Genomic DNA, 19,684 nt, shown 5'->3' on the forward strand with positions numbered 1-19,684 from the left:
CTGATAGACCTGGTCACTGTGTCCCCTACAGCAGTCAGTGTATCTCTCTGATAGACCTGTTCACTGGGCCCCCCCTACAGCAGTCAGTGTATCTCCCTGATAGACCTGGTGGCAGCCCCTACAGCAGTCAGTGTATCTCCCTGATAGACCTGGTCACTGTGTCCCCCTATAGCAGTCAGTGTATCTCCCTGATAGACCTAGTCACTGGGCCCTCTACAGCAGTCAGTGTATCTCCCTGATAGACCTGGTCACTGTGTCCCCTACAGCAGTCAGTGTATCTCCCGGATAGACCTGGTCATTGTGTCCCCCTACAGCAGTCAGTGTATCTCTCTGATAGACCTGGTCACTGTGTCCCCCTACAGCAGTCAGTGTATCTCCCTGATAGACCTGGTCACTGTGTCCCCCTACAGCAGTCAGTGTATCTCCCTGATAGACCTGGTCACTGTGTCCCCCTACAGCAGTCAGTGTATCTCCCTGATAGACCTGGTCACTGTGTCCCCCTACAGCAGTCAGTGTATCTCCCTGATAGACCTGGTCACTGTGTCCCCTACAGCAGTCAGTGTATCTCACTGATAGACCTGGTCACTGTGTCCCCCTACAGCAGTCAGTGTATCTCCCTGATAGACCTGGTCACTGGGCCCCCTACAGCAGTCAGTGTATCTCCCAAATAGACCTGGTCACTGTGTCCCCTACAGCAGTCAGTGTATCTCCCTGACAGACCTAGTCAGTGTATCTCCCTGATAGACCTGGTCACTGTGTCCCCCTACAGCAGTCAGTGTATCTCCCTGACAGACCTGGTCACTGTGTCCCCCTGCAGCAGTCAGTGTATCTCCCTGATAGACCTGGTCACTGTGTCCCCCTACAGCAGTCAGTGTATCTCCCTGATAGACCTGGTCACTGTGTCCCCCTACAGCAGTCAGTGTATCTCCCTGATAGACCTGGTCACTGTGTCCCCTACAGCAGTCAGTGTATCTCCCTGATAGACCTGTTCATTGGGCCCCCTACAGCAGTCAGTGTATCTCCCTGATAGACCTGGTCACTGTGTCCCCTACAGCAGTCAGTGTATCTCCCTGATAGACCTGGTCACTGTGTCCCCCTACAGCAGTCAGTGTATCTCCCTGATAGACCTGGTCACTGTGTCCCCTACAGCAGTCAGTGTATCTCCCTGATAGACCTGTTCATTGGGCCCCCTACAGCAGTCAGTGTATCTCCCTGAGAGACCTGGTCACTGTGTCCCCTACAGCAGTCAGTGTATCTCCCTGATAGACCTGGTCACTGTGTCCCCCTACAGCAGTCAGTGTATCTCCCTGATAGACCTGGTCACTGGGCCCCCTACAGCAGTCAGTGTATCTCCCTGAGAGACCTGGTCACTGTGTCCCCCTATAGCAGTCAGTGTATCTCCCTGATAGACCTGGTCACTGTGTCCCCTACAGCAGTCAGTGTATCTCCCTGATAGACCTGGTCACTGTGTCCCCTACAGCAGTCAGTGTATCTCCCTGATAGACCTGGTCACTGTGTCCCCTACAGCAGTCAGTGTATCTCCCTGATAGACCTGGTCACTGTGTCCCCCTACAGCAGTCAGTGTATCTCCCTGATAGACCTGGTCTCCGTGTCCCCCTACAGCAGTCAGTGTATCTTCCTGATAGACCTGGTCACTGTGTCCCCTACAGCAGTCAGTGTATCTCCCTGATAGACCTGGTCTCCGTGTCCCCCTACAGCAGTCAGTGTATCTCCCTGATAGACCTGGTCACTGTGTCCCCTACAGCAGTCAGTGTATCTCCCTGATAGACCTGGTCTCCGTGTCCCCCTACAGCAGTCAGTGTATCTCCCTGATAGACCTGGTCACTGTGTCCCCCTATAGCAGTCAGTGTATCTCCCAGATAGACCTGTTCACTGGGCCGCCTACAGCAGTCAGTGTATCTCCCAAATAGACCTGTTCACTGGGCCCCCTACAGCAGTCAGTGTATCTCCCTGATAGACCTCGTCACTGTGTCCCCCTGTAGCAGTCAGTGTATCTCCCTGATAGACCTAGTCACTGGGCCCCCTACAGCAGTCAGTGTATCTCCCTGATAGACCTGGTCACTGTGTCCCCCTACAGCAGTCAGTGTATCTCCCTGATAGACCTGGTCACTGTGTCCCCTACAGCAGTCAGTGTATCTCCCTGATAGACCTGGTCACTGTGTCCCCTACAGCAGTCAGTGTATCTCCCTGATAGACCTGGTCACTGTGTCCCCGACAGCAGTCAGTGTATCTCCCTGATAGACCTGGTCTCCGTGTCCCCCTACAGCAGTCAGTGTATCTTCCTGATAGTCCTGGTCACTGTGTCCCCTACAGCAGTCAGTGTATCTCCCTGATAGACCTGGTCACTGGGCCCTCTACAGCAGTCAGTGTATCTCCCTGATAGACCTGGTCACTGTGTCCCCCTATAGCACTCAGTGTATCTCCCTGATAGACCTGGTCACTGTGTCCCCGACAGCAGTCAGTGTATCTCCCTGATAGACCTGGTCTCCGTGTCCCCCTACAGCAGTCAGTGTATCTTCCTGATAGTCCTGGTCACTGTGTCCCCTACAGCAGTCAGTGTATCTCCCTGATAGACCTGGTCACTGGGCCCTCTACAGCAGTCAGTGTATCTCCCTGATAGACCTGGTCACTGTGTCCCCCTATAGCAGTCAGTGTATCTCCCTGATAGACCTGGTCACTGGGCCCCCTACAGCAGTCAGTGTATCTCCCTGAGAGACCTGGTCACTGTGTCTCCCTACAGCAGTCAGTGTATCTCCCTGATAGACCTGGTCACTGTGTCCCCCTATAGCAGTCAGTGTATCTCCCTGATAGACCTGGTCACTGGGCCCCCTACAGCAGTCAGTGTATCTCCCTGAGAGACCTGGTCACTGTGTCTCCCTACAGCAGTCAGTGTATCTCCCTGGTAGACCTGGTCACTGTGTCCCCCTACAGCAGTCAGTGTATCTCCCTGATAGACCTGGTCACTGTGTCCCCTACAGCAGTCAGTGTATCTCCCTGATAGACCTAGTCAGTGCATCTCCCTGATAGACCTGCTCACTGTGTCTCCCTACAGCAGTCAGTGTATCTCCCTGATAGACCTCGTCACTGTGTCCCCTACAGCAGTCAGTGTATCTCCCTGATAGACCTGGTCACTGTGTCCCCTACAGCAGTCAGTGTATCTCCCTGATAGACCTGGTCTCTGTGTCCCCCTACAGCAGTCAGTGTATCTCCCTGATAGACCTGCTCACTGTGTCTCCCTACACCAGTCAGTGTATCTCCCTGATAGACCTGGTCACTGTGTCCCCCTACAGCAGTCAGTGTATCTCCCTGATAGACCTGGTCACTGTGTCCCCCTACAGCAGTCAGTGTATCTCCCTGATAGACCTGGTCACCGTGTCCCCTACAGCAGTCAGTGTATCTCCCTGATAGACCTGGTCACTGTGTCCCCTACAGCAGTCAGTGTATCTCCCTGATAGACCTGGTCACTGTGTCCCCTACAGCAGTCAGTGTATCTCTCTGATAGACCTGGTCACCGTGTCCCCCTACAGCAGTCAGTGTATCTCCCTGATAGACCTGGTCACTGTGTCCCCCGACAGCAGTCAGTGTATCTCCCTGATAGACCTGGTCACTGTGTCCCCTACAGCAGTCAGTGTATCTCTCTGATAGACCTGGTCACCGTGTCCCCCTACAGCAGTCAGTGTATCTCCCTGATAGACCTGGTCACTGTGACCCCCTACAGCAGTCAGTGTATCTCCCTGATAGACCTGTTCATTGGGCCCCCTACAGCAGTCATTGTATCTCCCTGATAGACCTGGCCACTGTGTCCCCCTACAGCAGTCAGTGTATCTCCCTGATAGACCTGGTCACTGTGTCCCCCTACAGCAGTCAGTGTATCTCCCTGATAGACCTATTCACTGTGTCCCCCTACAGCAGTCAGTGTATCTCCCTGATAGACCTGGTCACTGTGTCCCCTACAGCAGTCAGTGTATCTCCCTGATAGACCTGGTCACTGTGTCCCCTACAGCAGTCAGTGTATCTCCCTGATAGACCTGGTCACTGTGTCCCCTACAGCAGTCAGTGTATCTCCCTGAGAGACCTGGTCACTGTGTCCCCCTACAGCAGTCAGTGTATCTCCCTGATAGACCTGGTCACTGGGCCCCCTACAGCAGTCAGTGTATCTCCCTGATAGACCTGGTCACTGTGTCCCCTACAGCAGTCAGTGTATCTCCCTGATAGACCTGTTGACTGGGCCCCCTACAGCAGTCAGTGTATCTCCCTGATAGACCTGGTCACTGTGTCCCCTGCAGCAGTCAGTGTATCTCCCTGATAGACCTGGTCACTGTGTCCCCCTACAGCAGTCAGTGTATCTCCCTGATAGACCTGGTCACTGTGTCCTCTACAGCAGTCAGTGTATCTCCCTGATAGACCTGGTCTCCGTGTCCCCCTACAGCAGTCAGTGTATCTTCCTGAGAGACCTGGTGGGACCCCCTACAGCAGTCAGTGTATCTCCCTGATAGACCTGGTCACTGTGTCCTCTACAGCAGTCAGTGTATCTCCCTGATAGACCTGGTCTCCGTGTCCCCCTACAGCAGTCAGTGTATCTTCCTGAGAGACCTGGTCACTGTGTCCCCTACAGCAGTCAGTGTATCTCCCTGATAGACCTGGTCACTGTGTCCCCTACAGCAGTCAGTGTATCTCCCTGATAGACCTGGTCACTGTGTCCCCTACAGCAGTCAGTGTATCTCCCTGATAGACCTGGTGGGAGCCCCTACAGCAGTCAGTGTATCTCCCTGATACACCTAGTCACTGTGTCCCCCTACAGCAGTCAGTGTATCTCCCTGATAGACCTGGTCACTGTGTCCCCTACAGCAGTCAGTGTATCTCTCTGATAGACCTGTTCACTGGGCCCCCCCTACAGCAGTCAGTGTATCTCCCTGATAGACCTGGTGGCAGCCCCTACAGCAGTCAGTGTATCTCCCTGATAGACCTGGTCACTGTGTCCCCCTATAGCAGTCAGTGTATCTCCCTGATAGACCTAGTCACTGGGCCCTCTACAGCAGTCAGTGTATCTCCCTGATAGACCTGGTCACTGTGTCCCCTACAGCAGTCAGTGTATCTCCCTGAGAGACCTGGTCACTGTGTCCCCCTACAGCAGTCAGTGTATCTCCCTGATAGACCTGGTCACTGGGCCCCCTACAGCAGTCAGTGTATCTCCCTGATAGACCTGGTCACTGTGTCCCCTACAGCAGTCAGTGTATCTCTCTGATAGACCTGTTCACTGGGCCCCCCCTACAGCAGTCAGTGTATCTCCCTGATAGACCTGGTGGCAGCCCCTACAGCAGTCAGTGTATCTCCCTGATAGACCTGGTCACTGTGTCCCCCTATAGCAGTCAGTGTATCTCCCTGATAGACCTAGTCACTGGGCCCTCTACAGCAGTCAGTGTATCTCCCTGATAGACCTGGTCACTGTGTCCCCTACAGCAGTCAGTGTATCTCCCGGATAGACCTGGTCATTGTGTCCCCCTACAGCAGTCAGTGTATCTCTCTGATAGACCTGGTCACTGTGTCCCCCTACAGCAGTCAGTGTATCTCCCTGATAGACCTGGTCACTGTGTCCCCCTACAGCAGTCAGTGTATCTCCCTGATAGACCTGGTCACTGTGTCCCCCTACAGCAGTCAGTGTATCTCCCTGATAGACCTGGTCACTGTGTCCCCCTACAGCAGTCAGTGTATCTCCCTGATAGACCTGGTCACTGTGTCCCCTACAGCAGTCAGTGTATCTCACTGATAGACCTGGTCACTGTGTCCCCCTACAGCAGTCAGTGTATCTCCCTGATAGACCTGGTCACTGGGCCCCCTACAGCAGTCAGTGTATCTCCCAAATAGACCTGGTCACTGTGTCCCCTACAGCAGTCAGTGTATCTCCCTGACAGACCTAGTCAGTGTATCTCCCTGATAGACCTGGTCACTGTGTCCCCCTACAGCAGTCAGTGTATCTCCCTGACAGACCTGGTCACTGTGTCCCCCTGCAGCAGTCAGTGTATCTCCCTGATAGACCTGGTCACTGTGTCCCCCTACAGCAGTCAGTGTATCTCCCTGATAGACCTGGTCACTGTGTCCCCCTACAGCAGTCAGTGTATCTCCCTGATAGACCTGGTCACTGTGTCCCCTACAGCAGTCAGTGTATCTCCCTGATAGACCTGTTCATTGGGCCCCCTACAGCAGTCAGTGTATCTCCCTGATAGACCTGGTCACTGTGTCCCCTACAGCAGTCAGTGTATCTCCCTGATAGACCTGGTCACTGTGTCCCCCTACAGCAGTCAGTGTATCTCCCTGATAGACCTGGTCACTGTGTCCCCTACAGCAGTCAGTGTATCTCCCTGATAGACCTGTTCATTGGGCCCCCTACAGCAGTCAGTGTATCTCCCTGAGAGACCTGGTCACTGTGTCCCCTACAGCAGTCAGTGTATCTCCCTGATAGACCTGGTCACTGTGTCCCCCTACAGCAGTCAGTGTATCTCCCTGATAGACCTGGTCACTGGGCCCCCTACAGCAGTCAGTGTATCTCCCTGAGAGACCTGGTCACTGTGTCCCCCTATAGCAGTCAGTGTATCTCCCTGATAGACCTGGTCACTGTGTCCCCTACAGCAGTCAGTGTATCTCCCTGATAGACCTGGTCACTGTGTCCCCTACAGCAGTCAGTGTATCTCCCTGATAGACCTGGTCACTGTGTCCCCTACAGCAGTCAGTGTATCTCCCTGATAGACCTGGTCACTGTGTCCCCCTACAGCAGTCAGTGTATCTCCCTGATAGACCTGGTCTCCGTGTCCCCCTACAGCAGTCAGTGTATCTTCCTGATAGACCTGGTCACTGTGTCCCCTACAGCAGTCAGTGTATCTCCCTGATAGACCTGGTCTCCGTGTCCCCCTACAGCAGTCAGTGTATCTCCCTGATAGACCTGGTCACTGTGTCCCCTACAGCAGTCAGTGTATCTCCCTGATAGACCTGGTCTCCGTGTCCCCCTACAGCAGTCAGTGTATCTCCCTGATAGACCTGGTCACTGTGTCCCCCTATAGCAGTCAGTGTATCTCCCAGATAGACCTGTTCACTGGGCCGCCTACAGCAGTCAGTGTATCTCCCAAATAGACCTGTTCACTGGGCCCCCTACAGCAGTCAGTGTATCTCCCTGATAGACCTCGTCACTGTGTCCCCCTGTAGCAGTCAGTGTATCTCCCTGATAGACCTAGTCACTGGGCCCCCTACAGCAGTCAGTGTATCTCCCTGATAGACCTGGTCACTGTGTCCCCCTACAGCAGTCAGTGTATCTCCCTGATAGACCTGGTCACTGTGTCCCCTACAGCAGTCAGTGTATCTCCCTGATAGACCTGGTCACTGTGTCCCCTACAGCAGTCAGTGTATCTCCCTGATAGACCTGGTCACTGTGTCCCCCTATAGCACTCAGTGTATCTCCCTGATAGACCTGGTCACTGTGTCCCCGACAGCAGTCAGTGTATCTCCCTGATAGACCTGGTCTCCGTGTCCCCCTACAGCAGTCAGTGTATCTTCCTGATAGTCCTGGTCACTGTGTCCCCTACAGCAGTCAGTGTATCTCCCTGATAGACCTGGTCACTGGGCCCTCTACAGCAGTCAGTGTATCTCCCTGATAGACCTGGTCACTGTGTCCCCCTATAGCAGTCAGTGTATCTCCCTGATAGACCTGGTCACTGGGCCCCCTACAGCAGTCAGTGTATCTCCCTGAGAGACCTGGTCACTGTGTCTCCCTACAGCAGTCAGTGTATCTCCCTGATAGACCTGGTCACTGTGTCCCCCTATAGCAGTCAGTGTATCTCCCTGATAGACCTGGTCACTGGGCCCCCTACAGCAGTCAGTGTATCTCCCTGAGAGACCTGGTCACTGTGTCTCCCTACAGCAGTCAGTGTATCTCCCTGGTAGACCTGGTCACTGTGTCCCCCTACAGCAGTCAGTGTATCTCCCTGATAGACCTGGTCACTGTGTCCCCTACAGCAGTCAGTGTATCTCCCTGATAGACCTAGTCAGTGCATCTCCCTGATAGACCTGCTCACTGTGTCTCCCTACAGCAGTCAGTGTATCTCCCTGATAGACCTCGTCACTGTGTCCCCTACAGCAGTCAGTGTATCTCCCTGATAGACCTGGTCACTGTGTCCCCTACAGCAGTCAGTGTATCTCCCTGATAGACCTGGTCTCTGTGTCCCCCTACAGCAGTCAGTGTATCTCCCTGATAGACCTGCTCACTGTGTCTCCCTACACCAGTCAGTGTATCTCCCTGATAGACCTGGTCACTGTGTCCCCCTACAGCAGTCAGTGTATCTCCCTGATAGACCTGGTCACTGTGTCCCCCTACAGCAGTCAGTGTATCTCCCTGATAGACCTGGTCACCGTGTCCCCTACAGCAGTCAGTGTATCTCCCTGATAGACCTGGTCACTGTGTCCCCTACAGCAGTCAGTGTATCTCCCTGATAGACCTGGTCACTGTGTCCCCTACAGCAGTCAGTGTATCTCTCTGATAGACCTGGTCACCGTGTCCCCCTACAGCAGTCAGTGTATCTCCCTGATAGACCTGGTCACTGTGTCCCCCGACAGCAGTCAGTGTATCTCCCTGATAGACCTGGTCACTGTGTCCCCTACAGCAGTCAGTGTATCTCTCTGATAGACCTGGTCACCGTGTCCCCCTACAGCAGTCAGTGTATCTCCCTGATAGACCTGGTCACTGTGACCCCCTACAGCAGTCAGTGTATCTCCCTGATAGACCTGTTCATTGGGCCCCCTACAGCAGTCATTGTATCTCCCTGATAGACCTGGTCACTGTGTCCCCCTACAGCAGTCAGTGTATCTCCCTGATAGACCTGGTCACTGTGTCCCCTACAGCAGTCAGTGTATCTCCCTGATAGACCTGGTCACTGTGTCCCCTACAGCAGTCAGTGTATCTCCCTGATAGACCTGGTCACTGTGTCCCCCTATAGCACTCAGTGTATCTCCCTGATAGACCTGGTCACTGTGTCCCCGACAGCAGTCAGTGTATCTCCCTGATAGACCTGGTCTCCGTGTCCCCCTACAGCAGTCAGTGTATCTTCCTGATAGTCCTGGTCACTGTGTCCCCTACAGCAGTCAGTGTATCTCCCTGATAGACCTGGTCACTGGGCCCTCTACAGCAGTCAGTGTATCTCCCTGATAGACCTGGTCACTGTGTCCCCCTATAGCAGTCAGTGTATCTCCCTGATAGACCTGGTCACTGGGCCCCCTACAGCAGTCAGTGTATCTCCCTGAGAGACCTGGTCACTGTGTCTCCCTACAGCAGTCAGTGTATCTCCCTGATAGACCTGGTCACTGTGTCCCCCTATAGCAGTCAGTGTATCTCCCTGATAGACCTGGTCACTGGGCCCCCTACAGCAGTCAGTGTATCTCCCTGAGAGACCTGGTCACTGTGTCTCCCTACAGCAGTCAGTGTATCTCCCTGGTAGACCTGGTCACTGTGTCCCCCTACAGCAGTCAGTGTATCTCCCTGATAGACCTGGTCACTGTGTCCCCTACAGCAGTCAGTGTATCTCCCTGATAGACCTAGTCAGTGCATCTCCCTGATAGACCTGCTCACTGTGTCTCCCTACAGCAGTCAGTGTATCTCCCTGATAGACCTCGTCACTGTGTCCCCTACAGCAGTCAGTGTATCTCCCTGATAGACCTGGTCACTGTGTCCCCTACAGCAGTCAGTGTATCTCCCTGATAGACCTGGTCTCTGTGTCCCCCTACAGCAGTCAGTGTATCTCTCTGATAGACCTGGTCACTGTGTCCCCTACAGCAGTCAGTGTATCTCTCTGATAGACCTGGTCACTGTGTCCCCTACAGCAGTCAGTGTATCTCTCTGATAGACCTGGTCACCGTGTCCCCCTACAGCAGTCAGTGTATCTCCCTGATAGACCTGGTCACTGTGTCCCCCGACAGCAGTCAGTGTATCTCCCTGATAGACCTGGTCACTGTGTCCCCTACAGCAGTCAGTGTATCTCTCTGATAGACCTGGTCACCGTGTCCCCCTACAGCAGTCAGTGTATCTCCCTGATAGACCTGGTCACTGTGACCCCCTACAGCAGTCAGTGTATCTCCCTGATAGACCTGTTCATTGGGCCCCCTACAGCAGTCATTGTATCTCCCTGATAGACCTGGCCACTGTGTCCCCCTACAGCAGTCAGTGTATCTCCCTGATAGACCTGGTCACTGTGTCCCCCTACAGCAGTCAGTGTATCTCCCTGATAGACCTATTCACTGTGTCCCCCTACAGCAGTCAGTGTATCTCCCTGATAGACCTGGTCACTGTGTCCCCTACAGCAGTCAGTGTATCTCCCTGATAGACCTGGTCACTGTGTCCCCTACAGCAGTCAGTGTATCTCCCTGATAGACCTGGTCACTGTGTCCCCTACAGCAGTCAGTGTATCTCCCTGAGAGACCTGGTCACTGTGTCCCCCTACAGCAGTCAGTGTATCTCCCTGATAGACCTGGTCACTGGGCCCCCTACAGCAGTCAGTGTATCTCCCTGATAGACCTGGTCACTGTGTCCCCTACAGCAGTCAGTGTATCTCCCTGATAGACCTGTTGACTGGGCCCCCTACAGCAGTCAGTGTATCTCCCTGATAGACCTGGTCACTGTGTCCCCTGCAGCAGTCAGTGTATCTCCCTGATAGACCTGGTCACTGTGTCCCCCTACAGCAGTCAGTGTATCTCCCTGATAGACCTGGTCACTGTGTCCTCTACAGCAGTCAGTGTATCTCCCTGATAGACCTGGTCTCCGTGTCCCCCTACAGCAGTCAGTGTATCTTCCTGAGAGACCTGGTGGGACCCCCTACAGCAGTCAGTGTATCTCCCTGATAGACCTGGTCACTGTGTCCTCTACAGCAGTCAGTGTATCTCCCTGATAGACCTGGTCTCCGTGTCCCCCTACAGCAGTCAGTGTATCTTCCTGAGAGACCTGGTCACTGTGTCCCCTACAGCAGTCAGTGTATCTCCCTGATAGACCTGGTCACTGTGTCCCCTACAGCAGTCAGTGTATCTCCCTGATAGACCTGGTCACTGTGTCCCCTACAGCAGTCAGTGTATCTCCCTGATAGACCTGGTGGGAGCCCCTACAGCAGTCAGTGTATCTCCCTGATACACCTAGTCACTGTGTCCCCCTACAGCAGTCAGTGTATCTCCCTGATAGACCTGGTCACTGTGTCCCCTACAGCAGTCAGTGTATCTCTCTGATAGACCTGTTCACTGGGCCCCCCCTACAGCAGTCAGTGTATCTCCCTGATAGACCTGGTGGCAGCCCCTACAGCAGTCAGTGTATCTCCCTGATAGACCTGGTCACTGTGTCCCCCTATAGCAGTCAGTGTATCTCCCTGATAGACCTAGTCACTGGGCCCTCTACAGCAGTCAGTGTATCTCCCTGATAGACCTGGTCACTGTGTCCCCTACAGCAGTCAGTGTATCTCCCTGAGAGACCTGGTCACTGTGTCCCCCTACAGCAGTCAGTGTATCTCCCTGATAGACCTGGTCACTGGGCCCCCTACAGCAGTCAGTGTATCTCCCTGATAGACCTGGTCACTGTGTCCCCTACAGCAGTCAGTGTATCTCTCTGATAGACCTGTTCACTGGGCCCCCCCTACAGCAGTCAGTGTATCTCCCTGATAGACCTGGTGGCAGCCCCTACAGCAGTCAGTGTATCTCCCTGATAGACCTGGTCACTGTGTCCCCCTATAGCAGTCAGTGTATCTCCCTGATAGACCTAGTCACTGGGCCCTCTACAGCAGTCAGTGTATCTCCCTGATAGACCTGGTCACTGTGTCCCCTACAGCAGTCAGTGTATCTCCCGGATAGACCTGGTCATTGTGTCCCCCTACAGCAGTCAGTGTATCTCTCTGATAGACCTGGTCACTGTGTCCCCCTACAGCAGTCAGTGTATCTCCCTGATAGACCTGGTCACTGTGTCCCCCTACAGCAGTCAGTGTATCTCCCTGATAGACCTGGTCACTGTGTCCCCCTACAGCAGTCAGTGTATCTCCCTGATAGACCTGGTCACTGTGTCCCCCTACAGCAGTCAGTGTATCTCCCTGATAGACCTGGTCACTGTGTCCCCTACAGCAGTCAGTGTATCTCACTGATAGACCTGGTCACTGTGTCCCCCTACAGCAGTCAGTGTATCTCCCTGATAGACCTGGTCACTGGGCCCCCTACAGCAGTCAGTGTATCTCCCAAATAGACCTGGTCACTGTGTCCCCTACAGCAGTCAGTGTATCTCCCTGACAGACCTAGTCAGTGTATCTCCCTGATAGACCTGGTCACTGTGTCCCCCTACAGCAGTCAGTGTATCTCCCTGACAGACCTGGTCACTGTGTCCCCCTGCAGCAGTCAGTGTATCTCCCTGATAGACCTGGTCACTGTGTCCCCCTACAGCAGTCAGTGTATCTCCCTGATAGACCTGGTCACTGTGTCCCCCTACAGCAGTCAGTGTATCTCCCTGATAGACCTGGTCACTGTGTCCCCTACAGCAGTCAGTGTATCTCCCTGATAGACCTGTTCATTGGGCCCCCTACAGCAGTCAGTGTATCTCCCTGATAGACCTGGTCACTGTGTCCCCTACAGCAGTCAGTGTATCTCCCTGATAGACCTGGTCACTGTGTCCCCCTACAGCAGTCAGTGTATCTCCCTGATAGACCTGGTCACTGTGTCCCCTACAGCAGTCAGTGTATCTCCCTGATAGACCTGTTCATTGGGCCCCCTACAGCAGTCAGTGTATCTCCCTGAGAGACCTGGTCACTGTGTCCCCTACAGCAGTCAGTGTATCTCCCTGATAGACCTGGTCACTGTGTCCCCCTACAGCAGTCAGTGTATCTCCCTGATAGACCTGGTCACTGGGCCCCCTACAGCAGTCAGTGTATCTCCCTGAGAGACCTGGTCACTGTGTCCCCCTATAGCAGTCAGTGTATCTCCCTGATAGACCTGGTCACTGTGTCCCCTACAGCAGTCAGTGTATCTCCCTGATAGACCTGGTCACTGTGTCCCCTACAGCAGTCAGTGTATCTCCCTGATAGACCTGGTCACTGTGTCCCCTACAGCAGTCAGTGTATCTCCCTGATAGACCTGGTCACTGTGTCCCCCTACAGCAGTCAGTGTATCTCCCTGATAGACCTGGTCTCCGTGTCCCCCTACAGCAGTCAGTGTATCTTCCTGATAGACCTGGTCACTGTGTCCCCTACAGCAGTCAGTGTATCTCCCTGATAGACCTGGTCTCCGTGTCCCCCTACAGCAGTCAGTGTATCTCCCTGATAGACCTGGTCACTGTGTCCCCTACAGCAGTCAGTGTATCTCCCTGATAGACCTGGTCTCCGTGTCCCCCTACAGCAGTCAGTGTATCTCCCTGATAGACCTGGTCACTGTGTCCCCCTATAGCAGTCAGTGTATCTCCCAGATAGACCTGTTCACTGGGCCGCCTACAGCAGTCAGTGTATCTCCCAAATAGACCTGTTCACTGGGCCCCCTACAGCAGTCAGTGTATCTCCCTGATAGACCTCGTCACTGTGTCCCCCTGTAGCAGTCAGTGTATCTCCCTGATAGACCTAGTCACTGGGCCCCCTACAGCAGTCAGTGTATCTCCCTGATAGACCTGGTCACTGTGTCCCCCTACAGCAGTCAGTGTATCTCCCTGATAGACCTGGTCACTGTGTCCCCTACAGCAGTCAGTGTATCTCCCTGATAGACCTGGTCACTGTGTCCCCTACAGCAGTCAGTGTATCTCCCTGATAGACCTGGTCACTGTGTCCCCCTATAGCACTCAGTGTATCTCCCTGATAGACCTGGTCACTGTGTCCCCGACAGCAGTCAGTGTATCTCCCTGATAGACCTGGTCTCCGTGTCCCCCTACAGCAGTCAGTGTATCTTCCTGATAGTCCTGGTCACTGTGTCCCCTACAGCAGTCAGTGTATCTCCCTGATAGACCTGGTCACTGGGCCCTCTACAGCAGTCAGTGTATCTCCCTGATAGACCTGGTCACTGTGTCCCCCTATAGCAGTCAGTGTATCTCCCTGATAGACCTGGTCACTGGGCCCCCTACAGCAGTCAGTGTATCTCCCTGAGAGACCTGGTCACTGTGTCTCCCTACAGCAGTCAGTGTATCTCCCTGATAGACCTGGTCACTGTGTCCCCCTATAGCAGTCAGTGTATCTCCCTGATAGACCTGGTCACTGGGCCCCCTACAGCAGTCAGTGTATCTCCCTGAGAGACCTGGTCACTGTGTCTCCCTACAGCAGTCAGTGTATCTCCCTGGTAGACCTGGTCACTGTGTCCCCCTACAGCAGTCAGTGTATCTCCCTGATAGACCTGGTCACTGTGTCCCCTACAGCAGTCAGTGTATCTCCCTGATAGACCTAGTCAGTGCATCTCCCTGATAGACCTGCTCACTGTGTCTCCCTACAGCAGTCAGTGTATCTCCCTGATAGACCTCGTCACTGTGTCCCCTACAGCAGTCAGTGTATCTCCCTGATAGACCTGGTCACTGTGTCCCCTACAGCAGTCAGTGTATCTCCCTGATAGACCTGGTCTCTGTGTCCCCCTACAGCAGTCAGTGTATCTCCCTGATAGACCTGCTCACTGTGTCTCCCTACACCAGTCAGTGTATCTCCCTGATAGACCTGGTCACTGTGTCCCCCTACAGCAGTCAGTGTATCTCCCTGATAGACCTGGTCACTGTGTCCCCCTACAGCAGTCAGTGTATCTCCCTGATAGACCTGGTCACCGTGTCCCCTACAGCAGTCAGTGTATCTCCCTGATAGACCTGGTCACTGTGTCCCCTACAGCAGTCAGTGTATCTCCCTGATAGACCTGGTCACTGTGTCCCCTACAGCAGTCAGTGTATCTCTCTGATAGACCTGGTCACCGTGTCCCCCTACAGCAGTCAGTGTATCTCCCTGATAGACCTGGTCACTGTGTCCCCCGACAGCAGTCAGTGTATCTCCCTGATAGACCTGGTCACTGTGTCCCCTACAGCAGTCAGTGTATCTCTCTGATAGACCTGGTCACCGTGTCCCCCTACAGCAGTCAGTGTATCTCCCTGATAGACCTGGTCACTGTGACCCCCTACAGCAGTCAGTGTATCTCCCTGATAGACCTGTTCATTGGGCCCCCTACAGCAGTCATTGTATCTCCCTGATAGACCTGGCCACTGTGTCCCCCTACAGCAGTCAGTGTATCTCCCTGATAGACCTGGTCACTGTGTCCCCCTACAGCAGTCAGTGTATCTCCCTGATAGACCTATTCACTGTGTCCCCCTACAGCAGTCAGTGTATCTCCCTGATAGACCTGGTCACTGTGTCCCCTACAGCAGTCAGTGTATCTCCCTGATAGACCTGGTCACTGTGTCCCCTACAGCAGTCAGTGTATCTCCCTGATAGACCTGGTCACTGTGTCCCCTACAGCAGTCAGTGTATCTCCCTGAGAGACCTGGTCACTGTGTCCCCCTACAGCAGTCAGTGTATCTCCCTGATAGACCTGGTCACTGGGCCCCCTACAGCAGTCAGTGTATCTCCCTGATAGACCTGGTCACTGTGTCCCCTACAGCAGTCAGTGTATCTCCCTGATAGACCTGTTGACTGGGCCCCCTACAGCAGTCAGTGTATCTCCCTGATAGACCTGGTCACTGTGTCCCCTGCAGCAGTCAGTGTATCTCCCTGATAGACCTGGTCACTGTGTCCCCCTACAGCAGTCAGTGTATCTCCCTGATAGACCTGGTCACTGTGTCCTCTACAGCAGTCAGTGTATCTCCCTGATAGACCTGGTCTCCGTGTCCCCCTACAGCAGTCAGTGTATCTTCCTGAGAGACCTGGTGGGACCCCCTACAGCAGTCAGTGTATCTCCCTGATAGACCTGGTCACTGTGTCCTCTACAGCAGTCAGTGTATCTCCCTGATAGACCTGGTCTCCGTGTCCCCCTACAGCAGTCAGTGTATCTTCCTGAGAGACCTGGTCACTGTGTCCCCTACAGCAGTCAGTGTATCTCCCTGATAGACCTGGTCACTGTGTCCCCTACAGCAGTCAGTGTATCTCCCTGATAGACCTGGTCACTGTGTCCCCTACAGCAGTCAGTGTATCTCCCTGATAGACCTGGTGGGAGCCCCTACAGCAGTCAGTGTATCTCCCTGATACACCTAGTCACTGTGTCCCCCTACAGCAGTCAGTGTATCTCCCTGATAGACCTGGTCACTGTGTCCCCTACAGCAGTCAGTGTATCTCTCTGATAGACCTGTTCACTGGGCCCCCCCTACAGCAGTCAGTGTATCTCCCTGATAGACCTGGTGGCAGCCCCTACAGCAGTCAGTGTATCTCCCTGATAGACCTGGTCACTGTGTCCCCCTATAGCAGTCAGTGTATCTCCCTGATAGACCTAGTCACTGGGCCCTCTACAGCAGTCAGTGTATCTCCCTGATAGACCTGGTCACTGTGTCCCCTACAGCAGTCAGTGTATCTCCCTGAGAGACCTGGTCACTGTGTCCCCCTACAGCAGTCAGTGTATCTCCCTGATAGACCTGGTCACTGGGCCCCCTACAGCAGTCAGTGTATCTCCCTGATAGACCTGGTCACTGTGTCCCCTACAGCAGTCAGTGTATCTCCCTGATAGACCTGTTGACTGGGCCCCCTACAGCAGTCAGTGTATCTCCCTGATAGACCTGGTCACTGTGTCCCCTACAGCAGTCAGTGTATCTCCCTGATAGACCTGGTCACTGTGTCCCCCTACAGCAGTCAGTGTATCTCCCTGATAGACCTGGTCACTGTGTCCCCCTGCAGCAGTCAGTGTATCTCCCTGATAGACCTGGTCACTGTGTCCCCCTACAGCAGTCAGTGTATCTCCCTGATAGACCTGGTCACTGTGTCCTCTACAGCAGTCAGTGTATCTCCCTGATAGACCTGGTCTCCGTGTCCCCCTACAGCAGTCAGTGTATCTTCCTGAGAGACCTGGTGGGACCCCCTACAGCAGTCAGTGTATCTCCCTGATAGACCTGGTCACTGTGTCCTCTACAGCAGTCAGTGTATCTCCCTGATAGACCTGGTCTCCGTGTCCCCCTACAGCAGTCAGTGTATCTTCCTGAGAGACCTGGTCACTGTGTCCCCTACAGCAGTCAGTGTATCTCCCTGATAGACCTGGTCACTGTGTCCCCTACAGCAGTCAGTGTATCTCCCTGATAGACCTGGTCACTGTGTCCCCTACAGCAGTCAGTGTATCTCCCTGATAGACCTGGTGGGAGCCCCTACAGCAGTCAGTGTATCTCCCTGATACACCAAGTCACTGTGTCCCCCTACAGCAGTCAGTGTATCTCCCTGATAGACCTGGTCACTGTGTCCCCTACAGCAGTCAGTGTATCTCTCTGATAGACCTGTTCACTGGGCCCCCCCTACAGCAGTCAGTGTATCTCCCTGATAGACCTGGTGGCAGCCCCTACAGCAGTCAGTGTATCTCCCTGATAGACCTGGTCACTGTGTCCCCCTATAGCAGTCAGTGTATCTCCCTGATAGACCTAGTCACTGGGCCCTCTACAGCAGTCAGTGTATCTCCCTGATAGACCTGGTCACTGTGTCCCCTACAGCAGTCAGTGTATCTCCCGGATCGACCTGGTCATTGTGTCCCCCTACAGCAGTCAGTGTATCTCTCTGATAGACCTGGTCACTGTGTCCCCCTACAGCAGTCAGTGTATCTCCCTGATAGACCTGGTCACTGTGTCCCCCTACAGCAGTCAGTGTATCTCCCTGATAGACCTGGTCACTGTGTCCCCCTACAGCAGTCAGTGTATCTCCCTGATAGACCTGGTCACTGTGTCCCCCTACAGCAGTCAGTGTATCTCCCTGATAGACCTGGTCACTGTGTCCCCTACAGCAGTCAGTGTATCTCACTGATAGACCTGGTCACTGTGTCCCCCTACAGCAGTCAGTGTATCTCCCTGATAGACCTGGTCACTGGGCCCCCTACAGCAGTCAGTGTATCTCCCAAATAGACCTGGTCACTGTGTCCCCTACAGCAGTCAGTGTATCTCCCTGACAGACCTAGTCAGTGTATCTCCCTGATAGACCTGGTCACTGTGTCCCCCTACAGCAGTCAGTGTATCTCCCTGACAGACCTGGTCACTGTGTCCCCCTGCAGCAGTCAGTGTATCTCCCTGATAGACCTGGTCACTGTGTCCCCCTACAGCAGTCAGTGTATCTCCCTGATAGACCTGGTCACTGTGTCCCCCTACAGCAGTCAGTGTATCTCCCTGATAGACCTGGTCACTGTGTCCCCTACAGCAGTCAGTGTATCTCCCTGATAGACCTGTTCATTGGGCCCCCTACAGCAGTCAGTGTATCTCCCTGATAGACCTGGTCACTGTGTCCCCTACAGCAGTCAGTGTATCTCCCTGATAGACCTGGTCACTGTGTCCCCCTACAGCAGTCAGTGTATCTCCCTGATAAACCTGGTCACTGTGTCCCCTACAGCAGTCAGTGTATCTCCCTGATAGACCTGTTCATTGGGCCCCCTACAGCAGTCAGTGTATCTCCCTGAGAGACCTGGTCACTGTGTCCCCTACAGCAGTCAGTGTATCTCCCTGATAGACCTGGTCACTGTGTCCCCCTACAGCAGTCAGTGTATCTCCCTGATAGACCTGGTGACTGGGCCCCCTACAGCAGTCAGTGTATCTCCCTGAGAGACCTGGTCACTGTGTCCCCCTATAGCAGTCAGTGTATCTCCCTGATAGACCTGGTCACTGTGTCCCCTACAGCAGTCAGTGTATCTCCCTGATAGACCTGGTCACTGTGTCCCCTACAGCAGTCAGTGTATCTCCCTGATAGACCTGGTCACTGTGTCCCCTACAGCAGTCAGTGTATCTCCCTGATAGACCTGGTCACTGTGTCCCCCTACAGCAGTCAGTGTATCTTCCTGATAGACCTGGTCACTGTGTCCCCCTACAGCAGTCAGTGTATCTCCCTGATAGACCTGGTCACTGGGCCCCCTACAGCAGTCAGTGTATCTCCCAAATAGACCTGGTCACTGTGTCCCCTACAGCAGTCAGTGTATCTCCCTGACAGACCTAGTCAGTGTATCTCCCTGATAGACCTGGTCACTGTGTCCCCCTACAGCAGTCAGTGTATCTCCCTGATAGACCTGGTCACTGTGTCCCCCTACAGCAGTCAGTGTATCTCCCTGATAGACCTGGTCACTGGGCCCCCTACAGCAGTCAGTGTATCTCCCTGATAGACCTGGTCACTGTGTCCCCTACAGCAGTCAGTGTATCTCCCTGATAGACCTGTTGACTGGGCCCCCTACAGCAGTCAGTGTATCTCCCTGATAGACCTGGTCACTGTGTCCCCTACAGCAGTCAGTGTATCTCCCTGATAGACCTGGTCACTGTGTCCCCCTACAGCAGTCAGTGTATCTCCCTGATAGACCTGGTCACTGTGTCCCCCTGCAGCAGTCAGTGTATCTCCCTGATAGACCTGGTCACTGTGTCCCCCTACAGCAGTCAGTGTATCTCCCTGATAGACCTGGTCACTGTGTCCTCTACAGCAGTCAGTGTATCTCCCTGATAGACCTGGTCTCCGTGTCCCCCTACAGCAGTCAGTGTATCTTCCTGAGAGACCTGGTGGGACCCCCTACA

This window comes from Chiloscyllium punctatum, chromosome 30, assembly GCF_047496795.1.
Source record: "Chiloscyllium punctatum isolate Juve2018m chromosome 30, sChiPun1.3, whole genome shotgun sequence".
Classification (NCBI taxonomy): domain Eukaryota; kingdom Metazoa; phylum Chordata; class Chondrichthyes; order Orectolobiformes; family Hemiscylliidae; genus Chiloscyllium; species Chiloscyllium punctatum.